At 37.6% G+C, this 8164-nt stretch overlaps 1 protein-coding gene across 1 annotated transcript in view; it reads left to right on the top strand.

Annotated features, from left to right (window-relative positions):
• Window positions 1-242: 242 nt before the first annotated feature.
• Window positions 243-8164, top strand: part of LOC133607294 (uncharacterized) — an 80107-nt gene continuing 72185 nt past the window's right edge. Inside the window, exon 1 of the mRNA XM_061961779.2 lies at window positions 243-502. The gene's annotated coding sequence lies outside the window, so the exon portion shown is untranslated. The remainder of the gene's footprint in view (window positions 503-8164) is intronic.

The following is an 8164-nucleotide window of genomic DNA, read 5'->3' as shown; positions in this document are numbered from 1 at the left end:
GTCATGTAAATCCCAGCAAAAGCTTGCTGAGGGAAAAAAAAAACAAGTAGAATGATGATGAATGTGTAGCTTGGCATGGCTGTGTCGGCATGCACGCGCCGCCAGCGGCGCACGTGCTGCGTGCGCGCCCGCGGACTCTTGATCTCGTGCGCTCAGCCATTGGCTCGAGATGATGTCATGCACAGCAGAGACAATAGAGCCCACCTCCTTACACACACGCACACACACACAACTGACTGTCACACACTCACTCGTCCAAGCAAGACGATTTTTTTTAAACGTATCTACTTATGCAAAATTGCGTGTGCGTGTTTTTTTGTTTTTTTGTTTTTTTAAGTGTGTTATTATCTTTGAAGCCCCGATGACGGCGCGAGCACGCGGACAGGCTGGGTGTCACACACATCTGGATCAGACCGGAACGGTCGGTACCAGCACGGGCATGACGGCGGGAGGTGACGCTGCGTGTAAATGATGAACACTCTCCGGGACTGCTCGTCTTGATGTAAGTCTTTATCGCTCTTTTGTTGACCGCCATGTCCGTAACGTTGTGCTGTTGGCCTTGCGGGCTGCGTGCAGCTACGTGTTGGTGAGCTACATGACATTTGGAGGCTCCGCTTCACTGCAAACCTACGCAATGTTTGTTGTTATTTCTGTTATATGCTGCATTTTAATATTAAGAACGCTACTGTGTGTGTGTGTGTGTGTGTGTGTGTGTGTGTGTGTGTGTGTGTGTGTGTTATCACTGCCTGATCAAATGGCAGCAGTGGTGTTATTTATGTGTTTGTGTGTGAGGTGAAACCAACTTCCGTTTTTAAGTACAGCAGCCCAAATTGACACTAATTATAATCAAGTTTTAGAAGGTCTTTATTCTGTAAACACAATAAAAGCGCGAACGTGCAAGTACCATACTTGCCAACCTTGAGACCTCCGATTTCGGGAGGTGGGGGGTGGGGGGCGTGGTCGGGGGTGGGGTGGGGGCGTGGTTGTGAGCGTGGTTAAGAGGGGAGGAGTATATTTACAGCTAGAATTCACCAAGTCAAGTAATATATATATATATATATATATATATATATATATATATATATTAGGGATGTCCCGATCCAGGTTTTTGCACTTCCGATCCGATACCGATATTGTTTTTGCATTTCCGATCCGATACCGATACTGACCGATACTGGCCTATCCGAGCATGTATTAAAGTTTAAAGTTATTTAGCCTACTTAGTTGTCAGAATCATGTTGAAAAGGGTTTTAGTACTCTTGATAACAACTAGCCAGCTGAATTAGTGGAGTTTGAATAATACACAATGGTTGATAACAAGAAACTGACCTGTTTATTCAAGGATAAACACAAAATAGACACAATTATACATGACAAACAGAAATGGCATCATTGAACTAGGGCTGGGCGATATGGCCTTTTTTTAATATTGCGATACACGATATATATCTCGATATTTTGCCTTAGCCTTGAATGAACAATTGATGCATATAATCACAGCAGTATGATGATTCTATGTGTTTTGATTGATTGATTGAGACTTGTATTAGTAGATTGCACAGTGAAGTACATATTCCGTACAATTGACCACTAAATGGTAACACCCCAATAAGTTTTTCAACTTGTTTAAGTCGGGGTCCACTTAAATTGATTCATGATACAGATATATACTATCAGATATATACTATCATCATAATACAGTCATCACACAAGATAATCACATTGAATTATTTACATTATTTATAATCCAGGGTGTGGAAGGGGGCGCCGGATGTAAGTGTCAAAAACACAGCCAAAAGAGTTTGATATGAGAATAAATCTAAAGTTAAAATATAGGGTAGAAATGCACCCATTTGCAGGAAATGTAGTCTTGATTTTCAAAATTTTCTTTCAAGGCTTGCATGTCTACATTAAAACATTCTTCTTCATACTGCATTAATATATGCTACTTTTAAACTTTCATGCAGAGAAGGAAATCATAACTAAAAAAATCACTAATTTTTTCATACGGTGTTGATGTGGAAATTTTTGCCTCGGCATTTTGATGGTGTGGACGTGTGGCACCGAATGGAGATAAGCGTCTCGACAGACGTCACAATATTTGAACAATGATGACGAAAACTGTTTTCTCTGTCTTGTCCGTGTGTCGAAAATTGTTATGCGCTTATTTTTTTATTTGATTTTGTGCATGGCATAGATTTGCTATGCGCTTAAACAGTGCGCAATTGCACAGGCGCACACCTTAGAGGGAGCGTTGCTCGCACGGCTGCGCTAGCATCACAGCTAACGTTAGCCATGCTGCTACCTCTCTGCTCGGGGAGGACGTATACGTATGTGACGTATGACGTGACAGTATGTGACGTGTGTAAGAAGGTGCGCTTGCTGTCTGTGAGAGGGAGACACAGGAAAGAGTGAGAAGAGCCTGTCGTGTAATGCCAGCAGCTAAAAGCAACTGCGTGATAATCCACAGACCTGTAGATGTGTTGAAGGTGTGCTGGAAAATGCGGAACGGAAATTACGGAGCAGCAGAAAAGTGGAATGTATTATTTAAATCGGTGCGTTGGAAAACACGGACCGGAGTTTTTTTTAAACTGGATCTGGATCGGCATTTTCCCATGCCTTGCCGATACGCAATTTTTGGCAAATATCGGCAGCCGATCCGATCCAAATATCGGATCGGGACATCCCTAATGTATATATATATATATATATATATATATATATATATATATATATATATATATATATATATATATATATATATATATATATATATATATATATATACGGTATATATATATATATATATATATATATATATATATATATATACCGTATATATATATATATATATATATATATATATATATATATATATATATATATATATATATATACCGTATATATATATATATATATATATATATATATATATACATACCGTATATATACACACATATATAAGAAATACTTGACTTTCAGTGAATTCTAGCTATATATATATATATATATTAATTTCATTATATGTATGTATAAATAAAATAAATACTTGAATTCAGTGTTCATTTATTTACACATATACACACACTTAACACTCATCTACTCATTGTTGAGTTAAGGGTTGAATTGTCCATCTTTGTTCTATTCTCTGTCACTATTTTTCTAACCATGCTGAACACCCTCTCTGATGATGCATTGCTGTGTGGCACGCACAAAAGTGCTTTCATCAAATGCACTAGAGTCTGGAATCTTCCATTTCTCCCTAGCATGGCCCAAAACCGGCCAATCTTTGCTTCCTGAGGAAGATCTTCACTGCCAAGCACTTGGTAGTCCACTACTTCTTCCCGGAGGTTATCCAGGTCCAATCGCAGCTGCGGCTTGGAACTTACAAGCGTATTTCTTCATCTTACTCGTCGTCGGCATCGTCATGACTGTATCTTCCTCGTTCTTCTGCTTCGTCTCCTTGTTGTGTGCGCAGTTGTGCACTGCACTCTCTAAAAGCCGTATATGTTATTGTCACATATGCATGTACAGTAGATGGCAGTATTGTCCTGTTTAAGAGTGTCACAACATTGCTGTTTACGGCAGACAAACTGCTTTACGGTAGACGAAAACGTGACTGCTGTTGTTGTGTGTTGTTACCGCGCTGGGAGGACGTTAATGAAACCGCCTAACAATAAACCCACATAAGAAACCAAGAACTCGCCCTCGATCATTCTACAGTTATAACGTGATTGGGCAGGCACGCTGTTTATATTGTGGGAAAGCGAACGTGAAAACAGGCTGTCCTCACTCAGGTCCACATGGAGCTGGAGGGGGCGTGGCCTCCAGCTCCGCCTGAATTTCGGGAAATTTTCAGTAGAAAATTTGTCCCGGGAGGTTTTCGAGAGAGGCGCTGAATTTCGGGAGTCTCCCGGAAAATCCGGGAGGGTTGGCAAGTATGGCAAGTACCACCGAAAATGAAGTAGTGCGACCCCTAGTGCATTGTTTTTCAACCACTGTGCCGTGAGATACAGGCGGTATTTCACCTATTTGGGTTAAAGATATTTTTTGCAAACCAGTAATTATAGTCTGCAAATGGTGTGTTGCTGAGTGTCGGTGCCGTCTAGAGCTCGGCAGAGTAACCGTGTAATACTCTTTCTTATCAGTAAGTGGCAGCCGGTAGCTAATTGCTTTGTAGATGTCGGAAACAGCGGGAGGCAGCGTGCAGGTAAAAAGGTGTCTAATGCTTAAACCAAAAATAAGAAAAGACATTGAAGCTTAGGAAAGGCTATGCAGAATGAAACTATAACTGAACTGGTTACAAAGGAGAAAAAAACCCAGAATGCTGGACGACAGCAAAGACTTACTGTGGAGCCAAGACGGCGTCCACAAAGTACATCCGAACCTGACATGACAATCAACAATGTCCCCACAAAGAAGGATAAAAACAACTGAAATATTCTTGATTGCTAAAACAAAGTCAATGCGGGAAATATCGCTCAAAGGAAGACATGAAACTGCAAGAGGAAAATACCAAAAAAAAAAAAAAGCCACCAAAATAGGAGCGCAAGACCACAACTAAAACACTACACACAGGAAGACAGCAAAAAACTCAAAATAAGTCAGGGCGTGATGTGACAGGTCGTGACAGTACACCTACTTTGAGACAAGAGCTATATTGATGCATGGTTGGCTATGGTTTAAAGTCATATCCAACAATTGCGAGAACGACTTTTTCCTGTCAATATCGGCTACTGAGTTTCATTTTTTTATGTTTTCTGCTGGTGGTGTGCCTCCGCATTTTGTCAATGAAAAAAGTGTGCCTTGGCTCAAAAAAGGTTGAAAAACACTGCCCGAGTGAATGTGTAGCAAGGGGAATGTCATATTGTCTTAAAAAAAATAAATATTCACGTGTGTGCATTGAAAAGACGGATATTGAACATATTTTTGTAATGTTAAAAGACATAGTTGCCTATTATATATTTATTGTAAGGCGTGATGATCAATATATATGAAAGAATGGAAACATGATTAAATGAGACCTAATGTAACAGGGTCAATTGTGTTATGTAAATATAATGTATTTTATAATGTTTTATTATTGTTATAATTACACAAAATGTGCAAGTTACATGTAAATACCTGAAGGTTGTTCGATGTTTTGTCAATGTGGAACCACTGTCTCAGTGTCCCTCCTACTGCAATAATTGCTTTGACACCAGTCTCTATATATGCGTTGGACACGCCTTCCTATACTTCCCTTTCGTCCACGATAACGGGAGAGGTAGGCGTCCACGCGACAACAGAAAAAGTGCATTTGTCTTGTTAAAAACCTAAGTTCACTTTCTTGTTCTGTATTATATTTGTGTAGGGGCTTGACGATTGGCAGAAAATTGACAACAATTGTATTCTGTGTATTATCAGTAAAGTGCATCTGAGCAGCAACCAATGGTGTCGGTCGTATTCCATAAACTCCACACACAATGCAGAGGAAAAGACCACCGATTACACTAATACAAGAACTGTAAACAAAAATTGTTAGTAATTATTTGTATTATTGATAATGAATGAATGATGCGTTCTCAATTGTCACTGTAAAGCGCCCTGAATGTCATGAAAATTGCTATGTAGATCTAATCCATCATTATCATTACATTTAGGGCTGTCAAACTCCTGAAATATTTAATCGAGATTAATCGCAGTTTGTTCACTTTTAACTCAAAATAATTGCGATTAATCGCATATGAGTATATGTTTTTGTCATTATTAAGTGCACCCTAGACAGATAACTTTCAAATTTGTGTTACCATGCCTGGATAATTAGTTTGCTTTAATAAAATATGTTTTTAACATCAATCTTTTTTAAACAGCTCCACACAAAAAGGAAAATAACACTCTTTTAATGAGAATTTAAAAAAATTATCAGCAGATTTTGTAATTTGTAGGAATACAGAATGTGTATTCCTGCTGTAGGAGTTCTTACATTCAGAGGAGAGGAGCTACACCATGTTTAGATACCAGTTTCATGCATTAATAACACAAAATGTGTATTGCTACGATCATGTGTTGTTTGTCAAATATGTTTGGTAATGTAAAATGTGATATTTCTACCTGAGTAAATGCTTCTGATATTCTATACATGACATGTTTTACAAGTTAATGGTATTCATATCTCTGCATGACAATGTTTTAACCTTCTCTATTTATTCATAAAATTGAATATTCAGCCTGCTAAACATTCTGTAATCGAGAACTATCAATCAGAACATCTGCCAGAAAACATTTATTTCAGTAGAAATGTCAAAGATTACATTACAAAACATCTTTGAGAAGACAATTTTTCATTTTGTTAGGGTAGTTAAGCCAAATGTGAAGTGTAGCGCTATTGTGAAGCTGGAAGTGTGTGATTGGTTTGAGAAAAGGGTGTCTTGAAATGTTTTGACTAAAGTCTCCGATAAAATTGACTCTTGACTTCCTGTATACCATCTTTTTTTCTGCTAAGCTTTAATTCCATTTTACTGTCGCAGTTAGTGCAACAATCTACATTTTAAGTTATTAATGCAATTAATGTAAACATGGGCGTAAAGCTCCTCCTCTATAGGTGTTCGCTCCAATGATGTCGTCGCTTAGCGATTGAAGATAACATAGTCTAGCCTTGTCGGGAGAGCGACTTTCCATGGCTTTGAATCTGAGATTTCCATAATGTTCCCCTTTTCTTTGGGCATTTATGCTCGCTATTTTCAAGCTTGTGGCTCAATAGTAACTGAACGGCGTTACATTTCGGGGGGGTCAAAAAGGAGTCAGAATGCATGCGCATTGAAAAAATTAGCGCCGTTTAAGAAACTTATAGCTAATGCGCTATTATTGTGTTCACTTTGACAGCCCTATTATTATTCATTGACCACACAGAGGTCAACCTCATCATTTAATATGGCCTGCAAAAGCCTGGAAATAATATGCGTCAAATAAGTAATGTATCTTTCCTTACTAAATGTATTTGTTCTTTTCATTTTGACAGAAATAAATCATGCACTGCATACAATTTAATATATTCTAAACTTAATTATTATCTAATAATGTAGCAAATATTACATTATCAAACATTCAAAAGTTTAATAAGTACCTAAATATCTGATTGACTTATGATTTCAAAGCACACTGTAAAAATGACAATAGATTTTATGGTAAAAAACAAACAAAAACAAACTGGCAGCTTAGTATAAGCAGAATATAATCGTAAAAACATTGGTACTATAACCATTTTTACATTTACAATAATACACTGTACAAACAACAAACATAGATTTTACGGTAAAAGAAAACCTGGCAGCGAATACTCTCCAGTATTTTACCGTTAAAAAAGAGTGGGACAGTTCTTGTGCTTACAGTAATATGCTGTAAAAAACAAAAGCTACATTTTATGATAACATTTTGGTGACTGAACTGCCAGGTTTGGACCGCAAAATAAATTAGTATTTTTTTTAACAGTCTACATAAAAAAAAAAATTTAAGATCTGGCCTGCAACATTATTTCATGTGTCCTGCCACATCATTTATATGGCCTACAAAAGGCTGGAAATAATAAAGCCCTTCCTGGAAAAACATATTTGTTCTTTCCATTTTGACAGAAAAATGTACTGCATATCTTTTGAACCTCAATATTATCTGATCATGCAACAAGATGTTTCAAACGCATTTGTCAACTTGACTTACAATTACAAAGCAAGTTATCCATATCTGTTAGTCATAACAAGATACTAATCATAAATAGTTACCTATTCAAATAGTTTAACAAAACTATTTTACGTTTATATTGCTATACATCCTTTGAAGGCAGCCTTATGTGATTATGGTTATATTCATATCTTATTTAACTCAAGCACTTGACATGGGTCTTTCACATCAATAAACGTTCCACTGGAACACGTTTTTGAATTTTGACCATTTCTCAGCACTAAATGGGAGGTTTAAATAGAGCAAAGGAATCAAGTTCTCCTAATCGCCATCATTTTCTGTGACAAATGATCCATAATTAAAAGTACTACATATTCTACTTACTCTCTGGGGTGAATAGCAGCAGCTAAGCCATCCATCCATCCATTGTATACCTCTTTTCCCTCCCGGGGCCTCTGGGGGGCTAGAGTCTATCCCAGTTGTACTTGGGCAGCCATTGACTAAAAAA

The sequence above is a fragment of the Nerophis lumbriciformis genome, linkage group LG09 (assembly GCF_033978685.3).
Source record: "Nerophis lumbriciformis linkage group LG09, RoL_Nlum_v2.1, whole genome shotgun sequence".
Taxonomy (NCBI): Eukaryota; Metazoa; Chordata; class Actinopteri; order Syngnathiformes; family Syngnathidae; genus Nerophis; species Nerophis lumbriciformis.
Note: the sequence above shows the minus strand (reverse complement) of the source record. Positions and strands in the feature narration are given on the sequence as shown.